At 49.7% G+C, this 14,683-nt stretch overlaps 1 pseudogene; it reads right to left on the reverse strand.

Annotated features, from left to right (window-relative positions):
* Positions 1 to 145: 145 nt before the first annotated feature.
* On the reverse strand, positions 146 to 5,802 carry LOC140853403 (pentatricopeptide repeat-containing protein At4g32450, mitochondrial-like; annotated as a pseudogene).
* Between the last annotated feature and the right edge of the window lie 8,881 nt (positions 5,803 to 14,683).

Genomic DNA, 14,683 nt, shown 5'->3' on the forward strand with positions numbered 1-14,683 from the left:
TAAAGTTGAAGCAGCTACGAATCAATAGAAGTTTTTCTAATGTCCTTCATCTATAGAGGGACAGGAGAAGGCAGAATATTTTAGAAGGATTTAACGGGCTGGCTGGGATAAACTGGTCCTAGCTATTTGTTGGTGTATTTGGTCGAGCAAACAAAAGAAATTTCATGCAACAACAGAGCTTACAGAAGTCTGCCTTCCCCAGCATCATGCATCCTGATCTCTCTTTGGAAGCCTCTCCGCAATGCTAGTAGCCATAACAGTGTGAAGATGCTATGTAGCAGACTGTTAGGTCCTTGTGGCCTTATCCTTTCTGTACTGTAGCTCCTGTTGTATTGTTTTAATCCATTGATAAAAAAAAGGTGTGCGTTGGCCCTCCATGTCCTTCAAAAAAGAAAAAGAAACAAAAAGGATGCATTCATCAACATTTCCATTGATCAAGGGCACTCAGAGTTTAACAAACTATGGTGATCTCACAAAGTTTGGTAAATATTCTTTGGTTGGATGATTACTATAATTACAGAAAAGGCTTCTTGACTTGAAGGTCCATAGTCAATTTTAATTCGACAAGAAAAGGCTGGGAATATGATAATGATACTAACTTCTCCATTCTCTGGTTTATTAGGTCGACCTCTTCGCCACAATTTACAATTACCATTGTCTATTCTAATGCTGCCGTCTGAAATGGGAAAAGCAAGCTAAATACTTTCAAATTAGAACAACAATACACAGATCTATCACATTAAGCAAAATTTGGAATCAATTGTTAAGGTTATGCTCATCAGATGCTGTGAAAACATAACAAATGGAAAAATCAAAAGGGGACAGCCGATGCAAGCCTTGTTTTTGAGATAGTTCTCACAGGAGTATAACCACTAAGTTTATATTTGTTTCTATCAAAGGTATAATAAATGACATATAAATTCATACCACAACCCTATAAAGTATTTCACCACCTCTATAGATTCAGGAAAGGTTTAAAAAAAGGACTCGTTGATTTATGGATGGAAGAGCCATTGCAACAAAGCTAATTGCTCATCATCTGCCATGTTTTCTGTCACACTATACGAATTCTTTCTCATGCAACATGAATACAACACAAGCACAGATATCTCCCTGACAAAGCATGAATATCGAAGACACCAGAGGCCAGAAAGCTCAAGATTAGAGGAATGCCTCAAGTAGCTTCCTCATGCCTTCCCTCATAGTGTCATGAAGGCTGCAACTATAAGTTCAATGACAGAAACCTTACCAGGAGGTCTGGTGATGCTCATGGATGATGGGTCAACCTTCAAACTATGAATGCTGCCCAAACATGCGAAGGGTGTATGATTATGGTGAAGAAGCTAAAGAAAGAAGGATAACAGGGGAAAAGGGAATGGCAGGTGAAGACACTAAAGATTCTGGGTATGATTACTGTTTTTTGTCAAATATGTTACAGGAATTTACCTGATTATTGTAGGAAGAAGTTATAGCCTAATCAGAGATATTACACATCACTTATTCCCGCTTTGGTTAAAAAAAGGGGGAGACCCAACCCCAAACAAAATACATTAATCAGGATGCAAATATGCCAAGGAGATCATTATTTTAAAAGAAACAGGTTTGTCAAGAATTAAGTAACTGAAGGCCTCATCTCCTTTTAAAGAAACAATCACACCCCAGAGTGGCAGCAAGAAAACACCTTCATTTTCTTCTTAAAATTATCTGCACCAACATCATCAACAGTTACATCCAGAGACCCAATCCAACACAACTCATCTTCAGAATTTTCTGAGAGAGGTTAAATGTTCAAATCATCCCCACCAACTAACATCAAAAGATACGTTTTCGCTTACTGAAAAATAAAAGGAGCTATGCTTCCAAACAGTGGTTAAATGTGGATCATCTCTTGAGGTCTTTTTTAACAAGCTAATGGTCGATATAAGAGTATCATATACTACTTTTCTTCTTAGAATATGTTTTAGGTTATATGCACCATGAACAAGCTAAACATTTAGGTGATTAATCTATCAATATGGATGCCATTTTATATTTTCAAAACTCAACATTGAATGGTCCAGAACCTTCCCTCAACCTTCGCTTTTCTTCCTCTATCATAACCTGTGGAAGGTACCCACAAGAAAATGAAAATTTATCATGGAAAGAGATTGAGAAAGTATTTCTGGAAAAAAAAAAAAATAGCGAACAGTAGATTTTGGGATAATGTTTACCAAGCTTATTGATTCGAAAACATTTGGAAGATAATAGTGATAGATACATGTATGCAGAACTCTCGCCACACTCAGAAAGATTGACTAGCCTGTGCTTGCAGACAGCTAAATTTTCTAAGTCAGGTCGATCATTCCAACAAAGTCAATCTCATAGGAAATTTTTATTTGCCATATTTTTTCCTCATAACCTCTGTCCATGTTATTCTAGGTCTTTGTTTCTCTTTCTTATGTCCTTCAACCCAAACTATATTATAGTCCTCTCAAATCTTCCTTAAAGATGACAATAAATTCCAAACAATTCTTTATCATTCACTTAAACTTTATGATTCATCCATCAAGATTTAAAGTTTATCATACTTGGAACATGTATTATATTGGGTGGGAAATTTATCTTTTCTCTGGATATTTATATTCCATGTTTGGTTTATGGGATGATTTTATATTGCTTTGCTTTGATATGGAGGCTTTAGTTGCTATTTTGATAGTTGGTAAAGTTCAGGATGGGCAAGTGGATAAAGACATTGTTCGCATGATTGTTCTTTCATTCTTAAGTCATGTTTGGTTCTGAATAAACATGAATAAATTAAATAAAGTTCACTTGTTCAACTTTTTTCCTGTTTATTCAGCCAAATAACTATTTTGGCTCTTGAATAAATCTAACAATTTTCGGATTTCAGATAAAATGGAAAGCATCTTGTTCATTCTTATTCAATTTTAACATGAATTCAGAGAAGGGAGGGGCCAAAGAATTTTAGTCAATTAACAAGAAATAAGTACCTACTTGAATAAGGTACTTGCTGGTTAAATTATTTAGGAACCAAACAGAAAAACACAACTACTCTGATTAGTTTTTGCCGATAAATGCCCCCATATTACACACTAATAAATACCTTTAACATATTAGAGACACATGTTATATGATTTGTTGACATTCATTGCTAAGAAACCTGAATAGCAGATTTGGCATAACACATACAAGGAAATCTTAGGCATGAAAAACCCACAAATGAAAAGGTTGGCAATAGCATAAGAATTAAGAAGTTTGCTTCCTTCAGATGTGGGACATTGTTTAAGAAGAAGATGGCATTATTTTACCAATTGCCCTGAGGGTTCATTAATACAACCAGTAAAATTCATTACATTAGCAATGTGGAGCACACAACAACAATAATTATTGCATTTTCATTCAAAGCACTCCATTCTCACTCTTCAAAAAAGGGGAGGAAAGCTTAGTGTAATAGAAACTTACATGTTCCATTTCACCAATAATCCTTGCAAGAACAGGCCCCATTCTCGAAATGGTGAAACCTCTTAGCATCCCGTGCAATAAGTTGACGGCCAACAAGTTTTGATATGATCTTCATAGCATTATGACAATCTCCACAAACACGAAGATTTTTTATAATTCGAATTGGTGAACGTGCAGGGCTAGTCATAAGGCCATAAGCAACAGCCAGCCTCTCACTGTGATAAAGCAAAGCCTCCTCCTTAGATTCTTGGTCAATGTCATGCAGCACGAACCGTGTCTCTGGAACATAGCCAGCCTCTTTCATTTGTGGTGCCAAACCCTTTATCTGTGCATAAATCTTCTCATGCTCAGGATGGGACCTATCCCTGCCCGATACTCATGCACCCGACTTCTAACCTCAAGAAGATTAGCCTTCTTTCTTTCTTTCTCCTTAGCCAGGTCTGAAGCTTTCACAGGCAAAAGACCAATCTTAGTCTGTTCATTTAGCCTACTAGAATCCAACTGCTCAATAACTTCGAAACATCGATTCCCAAGTTCCACATTTCCATTAACCCTACAAAGATTCATCAAAGTTTCCCAAACATCTACACTTGGCTCAACAGGCATTTGTTCAATAAACTCAAGAGCTTCTTCCAAGTAACCAGCACTTCCAAGCATACTGACAATACTCACATAATGTTCCATGCCAGGAGAAATTCCAAAATCCTTCTGCATCGATTCAAAATGCAACATTCCCTCATTGACTGCTCCAAGAATGCCACAAGCAGCAAAAATAGTGACAAACATTTGTCCATCTGGCCTCAATCCCTTCTGCTTAAACTCCCCGAAAAGATCGATTGCATCCTCTCCAAGACCATTGTTAGAAAGACCCATAATCATAGTATCCCAAGATGTCAAGTTCCGCTGAGGCATGTTCTCAAACAATTGGTAAGCATCAACCATTGAACCACACTTGGTATACATATCCAAAATCTTGTTATGAACCCCAACTTCAACATGAACCACTGTTCGTGCTATATGGTCATGGACAATTCTTGCTTCTTCTAGAGACCTTGCCTCCCCACATGCTTGAATCAACTGTAAATATCTATGGAGGTCCACAACCACACCAGTTTTCCCAAGTAAAGACAAAACTTCTATAGCTTCTTTCACCTTCCCTTCTTTGCAGAATTCATCAAACTCATCAACGGTACCCTTATAACCACCACTCTCACCAGTTGCGGAAGACTCGCTAGCAGGCAATCCATCCCTAGCTTGGGTACTGCTCATTGGATGAGAATAGCCAGTTTCACTGTGAAAAAAGCAGAGTTCTGCTGAGGATTAACAGCACTCATTGATTGATACCCCATTGGGATCTGCTGAGGATCCACAGGTCTTTCTAAATAACTCCCATTGGGTCTGTGATGGATATCTCCAGCTCTTTCACCATAAACCCCTTGTATATTATTTGGGATATCACCTCTTGGGCTCTCTCTGTAGTACAAATTGGGATTTTGATAATTTTGGCCTGGACAATAGCCATAATGCCTGTTAGGGTCTTGCTGAAACCCTCTTTGGCTTTCTCCATAGATCCCACCAGGATTCATATATGACTCTCCCTTTCCTACTGGTTTGTTACCATTGACAGCATTTGGGTTCTGCGGAAAAGTTTCTGCAGTACCTACTCCCTGATGCCCATTAAGGTTCTGATAGTATTCTTGTCTATAAAATCCATCAGGATTCCTCTGGTTCACCTCTCAATATTCCCTCCATAATGCCCGTCGGGTTTTTGATAGCAACCCCCAACGACTCTACCATTATTCTCATTATGGAAGCTCCTGGGTCCTGTCTCAGAGGCTCCCCCCTATAAAACCCATTGAGTTTTTCCCCATAACCTTCACCAAGACTCCACCGTTGGTACCCATCGGGCTCGGAATTGGGTTTCCTCCATGAACACCATCGGTTCTCTGCTGATACGGGTGTTCGTTATAGAACCCATGTGGGCTCTGCGTGCAAGAGACACTGAGGCCGGGATGCGAATCTCCGGCGACCTCCCGCCCGCCGCCGCCGGGAGGGTCGGCGGCGAAGTCGGTCCTCTGCACGGCGGTGCTTAGCCTCCGGAAGCGAAGGACCAAAGGGGACGCCTTGATGGCATCCTCGAGGTCCTTCTGCGAAGAACTAAGAGGCGTGAGGTGGGGCGGGAGAGGAGAGGCGAGGGCGTAGGGGGAGGAGAAGAGTAGCTGACCTTGGAGAGCGCCGACAGCGATCTAATGGCGATGACGGAGGCTCCTTTCTTCGGCATCGATGAGGCTCCCTCTCTCTCCTCCTCTGTTTCCAAAACCCTAGTTTTGGGTGTCGGCCGGAAACCTGAAGTTTGGTTGGAGCTATAAACCCCCTCTCGTCCTTTTAAAGTTACGCGAACCGGGGATGCACTGGTTCCGGCCCGGTCTGGATCCAACGGTCCGCACGGTCTAGTCCGGTTTTCTCGTGGTGGCACACCGCACCCAGGATTCATTTTTTCAGCAAAGGTGATTTTGGAGTATGATTTAATCTTCGTTGCTATGTGCGGGAGATGATGCTAGGAAGCAATGGTGGCTTCTTCTTAGCAAGATATAGTAGAATACTTTTTGTAGCCCTCATTTTAATTTGCAATACAATAATACGGAAGTGAGTGATGACTAAAGGCCTCCATTAGATGAATATACAAGTTGCTCATGTCAAGTCCATCACGCACACATGTATTACATTCAGTTGATGATTGATATGGTGTTGCATCAAATTTGTTATCTTAACACATGGTTGTTATTTATTTCACAAGGCAAAGCATCCCACATCAACTAAAGACTAAAAATTTAAAATCTCAGTTTAATTGCACAATGTCATCTACTTAATCTTTTATCTTGTGTTATAAATGCAAAAAATGGAGGAAAATCTAATAGTCATTGAAACTCAAACTAGATGATTTGCTATTGTTACAACATACAACATGTAGAGCTTGAAAAACTAATTGCAAACCTTTATATATAGATTATGAAAAATGTTGCGGCCAATCCCTCGTCGCCTGATCGCCGGGAACAAGCGCATGCAAAAAAGGAAGTCCACACTGACCGGAGGCGGCTCCGGCGGGGATCCTCCGACGGTCAAGTCAGAGAGGTGACTGGGCAACAGTGAAATGAAGACAGAGAGCTCAAACGAGAGAGAGAAGAGAGAGAGGGGGAGCAAGCCTGTTTTCGAAGTTCCTCTGCACTGTTGCCTTCCCCGATATTTATAGTGGGCGCGGTATGGCGCCGTCATTAATGGCACGGATAATTGAGGAATTGTCAACTCACTGTAGTCTGTCAGAGTCACCGTGAAAGCGTCGTATCGCGCGGGGCTGTCAATCACTAGGGTTGACAATGCCCTAGGCGGATAATGCCCTTAGGTGGCAGTGCCGCATATTGCTGTCAGGACTGACAGCTCGACGTGTACGGCGATCGGAGGAGTCGACCGACCCTAGTCGGTGGCCGTCTGTGTAGCGTCGGGTGAATTCGGGCCCCTTGACGGTCAGCCGGGCATGTTGCGAGAGTCGGCCATCAGACTCCCTGGTTCAGTCGGCCCGGAGAGTAGAAACCCGACCGACATATCCACGGACGGAAGAGGGCCGTTAATCGATCGGCCGGTCGGTCGGTCCCTCCGGCAGTCGGTCGGTCGGTCGGTCCCTCCGCTAGTCGGTCGCCGGACGGTCCCTCCGCAGTCGGTCGGTCCCTTCGCCAGTCGGTCGGTCGGTCGGTCGGTCATAAGTTGGCCGAGCGGGGTCGGTCGGTATTCCCCAACAGTTGCCCCCCTCCACTCCTGAGTCGGACGGTGAGCTGGCCGATGCCATCCCTGGACAGCGACGCTGGGCGACAAGGAGTGGAATCACCGTGTGCCTAATTCCGACCGTACCGCGGGTTGATGCGATGTCAGGCGTCTTATGAATGCCGTGCGATCCACTGGCGTCAGGCGTCCAGTCGGTGTCAGACATCCAGTCGGTGTCAGACGTCCCATTCCGTCGGCGTCAGGTTTCACGTCGGCTCAGGAGGTCGGATGTCGGACGATTCGGTGTCAGACGATCGGATGTCCGGCGCCTTTTGGGGAACGCAAACCGTCGCCCGACGCCGATTCTGGGAGCGCGGGGCGCTGTCAGGCGTCCCATCGGAAACGCGAATCGCCGCGGGCGATTAAATTCGAAACTGCGGTCCTCTTGCCACATGTCGGAGGTGGTTGGGCCGTCGTCTTTCGCATTAAATGAGGATGGTGCGGCTTTTCTGGGATGGGCGCACCGATCCATCGGGCCGAAGGGAGGGCCCAGATGCCGCCACGTGTCGCCCGTCCGGGGACCTCGGTCAGCGCGGGGTCATCTCGGCCGTCGAACGGCCCTATATATATAGGGCCGCCTGTGCTCGAAGCCCCACCCTGAACATCTTGCTGCAGAGACTCTGTCCGAGTGGCCCCTCCATCGGCGCCGGCAGTTGCCTCCCCTTCCGATCTCCTGGTGGTTCGTGACCCTTCCCTTCTTCCTTCTTCTTCTTCTCCTTCTTCTTCTTCTTCTTCTTTTCTTCTTCTCCTTCTTCTCCTTCTTTTTCTTCTTCTCCTTCTTCTTTTTCTTCTTCTTCTTCTTCTTCTTCGGCCTCGCCTTTCCTTCGGTTCTGGTGCGATGGCCGGAAATCCATCTCGGGGGGCTCGGTCGGGAAATCCGACCGATGACCCTCGGTCGACTCCGGAAGTTGAGGTTTCTTCGCTTTCGGAGCCGAACGTTGATCGGCTTCGGGATCAGTATTGCATCCCGAAGCAGTTTCAACTTTCCACCCCAGGGGCCGGCGGTCGGGTTAACAACCCTCCGTCGGGCCAATTGGCGCTGTACGTCGAAGATCTCCGCGCGGGTCTTCGGCTTCCGATTTCGGAGTTCGTCCGGAATCTGCTAGATTATTACGGACTTTGTCCGGCGCAACTGACGTCGAACTCCGTCCGACTAATAATTAACTTCGCTCTGTTGTGTCAGCTTCTGCCGACCAACCCTCGCATCTCGCTCTTCCGGGCATTTTTTGTGCTCCGACCCCACCCTAAGGCCGAGGTGGTGGCTCTTCAACCCCCGGAAGGGTCTTTCCTTCATTACTGGTCTTCCATCGTCCATCCATGGGTGGAAGAACCAGTTTTTCTTCGTCTCATCTTCTTCTCCCTGGGGCTTTCCTTCCCACTGGGGCGTGCCCCGAATCGAAGCAAACGACAACAGCCGGGTGGAGGCGGACGACCGGGAGGACTTCCATCGACTCAAAGACATGTCGGTTCCGAAGCAGAGGGAGCTTGTTACCGAACAAGCTCTCTATGACGCTGGCCTGAGCTTGGTCCCCCGATTAGGTATCGCCCGATCCCCCGGTCCTCTTTTCATTCGGCCCTTATTCCGGTTCTTAGATTAACATTTCTATCGGTATCGCAGGGACACCTCCGAGAATGCGGCCGACCGACGCCGAAATCCGACAGTACGCAGTGAGGAAGAGGCCGGCATCGGGGGCAGGACCTTCGCGTCCATCGAAGAAGCCCACCCCAGCGGCGCCGACCGTCGAAGCATCGGCGACCGACCAGTCGGAGCCGGTAATAGCGCTCGCGGCTCCGGCAGTGCAATCGGAGGAGAGGCCGGCGGAGGAAGTGACCGAAGGGACATCGGCGGCCTCACCGGCAGGTGTGGCACCGGATGACGTTCGGGAAATCGAACACCATCCGACGGCGTCTGCGGCCGCAACGGGGGGCGCCGGTTCAAACTCGAGCATCCCCTCCCTGCCAGTTCCGTCGGTCGGGGCGGCCGATCGGGGGAAAGCCCCGATGGACCCCGCGGACGACACGAGGTCGGGGAGTCGCACCGTGCCACCCAGCGCACAGTTCCCCGAAGGGGCGTCGGCGTTGGCCGACCACAACCTGGCCAGGAGGTTGTGCCAGGGGATCCTCCTTCCAGCCGACGTGGAGGCGCTAAGGTCTCGGCAGGTAACCGAGATGTTATCTTCATTCTACCCGACCATGGTCGAGGTAAGTTTCGTTTCGCCTCTTTTTTCCTTAATATTTTAGTTACTTTATTTTTCTGACGAAACGCTTGCGTCGGCAGCTGATCTACACCATGTCAGAACTCGAAGCCGGATACCGGAGGTTCGGGAACGTCCGGGCAGCTTGGAAAGAAAGGGCGGCGGCGGTCAAAGCCGACCGGGCAATGCTGGTCGACCACCTGAAGCAGTCGGCCGACCGGGAGGCCAAGTTGGTAGACGAAGTCTCCCGCCTCGGGTCCGAGCTAAGGTCGGCCAGGAAAGAGGCCAAACGTAAGGGTCGAACCGTGCACCGTCTGCGGCGCGAGCGCGACGGTGTTGCCGCCGAACTCGAGGGTGAGCGCGAGCAGCTCCGAGTCAGCCTGGAAAAACTTGCCAAGGCTGAGGAGGATCTGTCAATCGCCCAGGCCGACGCCGACATATCGAAGGCAGAGGCAGAGTCAGCAAAGGACTCTCTCGGCCGGGCGGAAGAGGAAGCAAGGTCGGCGAAGGATCGGCAAGTCGGGCGGTGGACGACTTCCGCGCCACCGACCAATATCGGGAGGAAATGTTAGAGTCCGGCTTCGCGTCGTACCGGGTGGGGTACGAGGATGGTCGGGATGCGGTCCAAGCCTTGTACCCAGAGCTGGACCTCAGCAGTATCGTCCCGCCGGGGGCCGGCGACCAAGTCACTGAAGAGATGGCCGACCCGTCATCGGGAGGCATCGCCGTGGCGGGGGAGGCCGTCCAGGGACAAGTGGCCGAAGGAGAGACGGCTGCGACTCCTGTCCCGACGCCGACTGTCAGCCCCCCACCGACCGACGATCCTGCTTCGACCGTCGACCCAGCGCCGATCATGGTGGATACGCCGGTCATCCCCGATCTTCCATCGGTCGAGGAGATCGACTCGGAGGGATGACCGCGGCCTCGTTGGCCTTTATCTTTTTCATTTTTCTTCTTAGAACAATTGTAGCTGGGGCTTCGGTCCGATTTTGTAAGCTCCTTTTGACCTTGAATGAAATCAGTCTTAGGCTTAAACTTTTTCCCCCTGTCTGTTTTTCTTTCTTTCATGAGTTGTAGAATGCATCCGAACTCATAGGTCGCCGACTCATATAGGTCGGTTAGGTCGTTCGGCAACTCGCGCTGCCCCGAAGGTAGGTCAAGTCCCGACTTTGGACCGGCCTTCGGTGGTCGAGGTCGTAAGTCAGGCGTCCTTCCTCCGACCATGAGTCGGGTGCGTCCGTTGAGTCGGAAGCCGACCAACTGCGGGATAAAAGTGTGGTAGTCGGGTCTCTTCCGACGCGTTCAGTCGGCTGTCGTCCGGCGCATTTAGTCATCCGAACACCGATAAGTCAGATCCCGGTACCCTCGTGTCGGGTATCCATACTACGCTTCATGATATACGGTGGTAAGCCGAATATCTTCCGACCGATAGCATATCGGTTGGTGAATCATGAATGCGACTGAGGTCACATCGTTTGGTAAACGATGGCTAGCCGAATACCCTTCGACCGACCGTAGCTCGGTCGGTGAGTCGCGATGGCGGTCGCATAGGCATTTCGCCTTTCTTTGGTCGGGGCTCAATCGGTAAGTTAGCCGATAGTCTGGCCCGAAAGTACGATCGTAGAAGGAGTGTCAACTCCCGTCAATATAAATATATTGGTCCTCGTAAGAGTCCGATATGTCGTCGAAGGTCGAAAGAGTGTGGCTCCCGTCCATGTAGGTATATCGGTCCTTGTCAGAGTCCGGTATGTCGTCGACTATGGAGCCGTCGGTTTCGCACGGATACCAAGTCCGATTTGGCACGTCGGGGCTCGACCTTGGCGAGCGCCGATCGTCAGTTGAAGAGTTAAACTCCGAGATTTCAAACTGGATTCGCATTCCCAATGAACAAGTACAAAGTTTATTGGTGATACAACTTCAGGTTGTCGGCGTTCCATGTTCGGAGAATGGATTTTCCTTCCAGAGTCTTCAGTTGGTAGGCCCTCGGACCATAGGTGTCTGCTACCGTGTAGGGCCCCTCCCAGTTCGGAGCCAGCTTCCCTTGGTCCAGGGGCTTCGAGACCTCTGCCTTTCTCAGGACCAAGTCACCAGGCCTGAAGAGCTTTGGTCTGACTCTGACATTGTAATACCGGGCCACCTTCTGTCGGTATGAAGCCATGCGAAGTTGAGCTTCATTTCGCAGTTCAGGGAGGAGGTCTAGGTCGGCCCTCCGACAATCAGAGTTGTCTGGCTCTTGATACCGCTCGACCCTTGTAGACGGCAGTCCAATCTCGAGTGGAATCATTGCCTCCGTTCCATAGGCCAAGCTGAAAGGCGACTCCCCGGTCGGAATGCAGGGGGTCGTTCGGTAAGCCCACAGAACGGAACCCAGCTCGTCGACCCAGAAGCCTTTGGCTTCATTTAGTCGGATTTTGAGCCCGTGCAGTATGGTCTGGTTGGTCACCTCGACTTCGCCGTTGGACTGAGGGTGCCCGACCGAAGACAGTCGGTGTGTGATGTGAAACCTTGCGCAGAAATCTCTGAAGTCTTGGTTGTCGAATTGTCACCCATTGTCGGTGATGATGGTATGCGGCAACCCGAACCTAAAGATGATGGATTTTTGGACAAAGTCCTCCATCTTTCGTTCGGTAATCTGCGCCAAGGGTTCGGCCTCCACCCATTTGGTGAAGTAGTCGATGGCGACAACTATGAACTTTCTTTGACCCGATGTCAGAGGGAAAGGACCGAGAATGTCGACCCCCCACTGGGCGAAGGGCCATGGAGCGACGATGGGAGCGATTTGGCTGGTCGGTTGGTGCTGCACGTTGGCGTACTTCTGACAGGGTTCGCACCTCCGGACCAACTCAGCCGCATCCTTCCTCATGGTGGGCCAGTAGTAACCCTGTCGCAGGACTTTGTAGGCTAGAGACTTGCTCCCCAAGTGATTCCCGCAGATCCCTTCGTACACTTCTCGGAGAGCATAGTCTGCGTCGATCGGTCCCAAGCACCTAAGCAAGGGAAGGGAGAACGACCTTTTGTAGAGTCGGCCATCCATGATTACATATTGGGAGGCCGACCATCGGAGCCGCCTGGCCTCCGTGGGATCCTCGGGGCTGATCCCGTCGGTCAAATACCGAACGATCGGGTCCATCCAGCTTGGTTCGGCCGTCAGTTGTAGCACCTCGTCGATCTCGTCGATACTAGGTCGTCCGAGATTCTCCACGAAGGTCCGACCCAGGGCGCCGTAGTCGGACGTCGCGAGCCGGGATAGCGCGTCGGCCCGAGCATTTTCCGCCCTTGGGATGTGGGAGATCTCGAAGTGTTTGAAGGGCGTCACGAGATCTTTCACCTTTTGGCGATATTTGGCCATGGTCGGATCCCGTGTTTCGAACTCACCCTTGGTCTGTCTGACGATCAGTTGGGAGTCGGAGAAGACTTGGAGACGGTCTATCCCAAGTTCTAGTGCTAATTTCAACCCCGCAATGAGCGCCTCGTACTCGACCTGATTGTTGGAGGCCTTGAAGTTGAATCGGAGGGTGTGTTTGGTGGTCACTCCTTCTGGGTCGGTGAGTAGGAAACCGGCCCCGCTCCCCTGAGCGTTGGAAGCTCCATCGATGTGTAGTACCCAGGTCGGATCGGGGCAACAGTCGGAGGTCCCGACCTTCACCGGGTCGTCCTCCCCCGATTGTATGTCGGTCGTCGGGCATTCCGCGATGAAGTCGGCAAGAACCTGGGCCTTTAAGGCAGGTCTCGGTCAGTACCGGATGTCGAATTTGCCCAGTCTCACAGCCCATTTCACCAGCCGTCCCGACGTGTCAGGTCGGTGCAAGATAGCCCTCAGGGGCTGGTCGGTGAGGACCACAATGGCATGTGCTTGGAAGTATGGACGGAGTCGCTGTGCCGAAATGACTAGAGCGAAAATCATCTTTTCTGCCTTTGAGTACCGGGTCTCAGCTTCGTGGAGCACCTTGCTGACATAATATACTGGTTGATGAACCTGATTTTCGTTCTCCCGGATGAGCACAGAGCTGACCGCCTCTGGGGAAGTGGCCAAGTAGAGGTACAGGACCTCCCCGACCTCCGGCCTCACAAGGAGTGGCGGGGAGGCGAGGTACTTCTTCAGTTCCTCGAAGGCCTGTCGGCACTCGTCCGGCCAAGAGAACTGCTTGGCCTGCCGCAAGGTTTTGAAGAACGGGAGGCATCTTTCAGCCGACCGAGAGATGAATCGACTGAGGGCGACGATCTTCCCATTCAGCTGCTGGACTTCCTTTTTGGTGTCCGGGTGCCGCATGTCGATGATGGCCTTGATTTTCTTTGGGTTGGCCTCGATTCCTCATTGCGAGACGAGGAATCCGAGGAACTTCCCCGAAGTTACCCCGAAGGCGCACTTGGTCGGGTTCAGCTTCATCCGGTGTCGTCGTAGAGTGCGGAAAGTCTCTTCAAGATCCCGGACATGATCCTGAATCTGCGCACTCTTTACCAGCATATCGTCGACGTATACTTTCATGTTGCATCCGATCTGGTCTTTGAAGACCTTGTTGACGAGTCGTTGGTAGGTGGCGCCAGCATTTTTCAGCCCGAAGGGCATTACTCGGTAGCAGTAGAGACCCTTGGGAGTCACGAAGGCAGTGTGCTCCTCGTCTTCAGGCGCCATCCGGATCTGATTGTACCCGGCGAAGACGTCCATGAAGCTGAGTAGTCGAAATCCGGACGTTGCGTCTACCAGCTGGTCGATCTTCGGAAGTGAAAAGCTGTCCTTCGGGCAGGCCCGATTTAAGTCGGTGTAGTCGATACAAATCCTCCATTTCCCGTTGGCCTTCTTGACCATGACAACGTTCGCGAGCCAGTCGGGATAGGTGGTTTCTCTGATAAAGCCCGCCTCGAGTAGCTTATCTACTTCTTCGTCGATGGCCTTATGTCTTTCCGAGGCAAAAGACCTTTTCTTTTGTCGCACCGGCCTCATAGTCGGATCGATGTTGAGTCGGTGCATCATTGTCTCTGGGGGGATGCCCGACATATCCGCTGCCGACCAAGCAAATACATCGGTATTGGTTCTCAGCAGCTCCACCAGCCATCGTCGGTCTGGGTCGGGTAGTTGAGAACCGACCCATACCTTTCGGTCGGGATCCCCGGCCATCGGGATGGGGACGAGCTGCTCAGTCGGTTCGCCCCGTTCTCCCTCCTCCCGTGGGTCCAGCTTGTCGATCGCCAGGGAGCCTTTCAACTCATCGCTT

This window comes from Elaeis guineensis, chromosome 13 (genome assembly GCF_000442705.2).
Source record: "Elaeis guineensis isolate ETL-2024a chromosome 13, EG11, whole genome shotgun sequence".
NCBI classification, from domain to species: Eukaryota; Viridiplantae; Streptophyta; class Magnoliopsida; order Arecales; family Arecaceae; genus Elaeis; species Elaeis guineensis.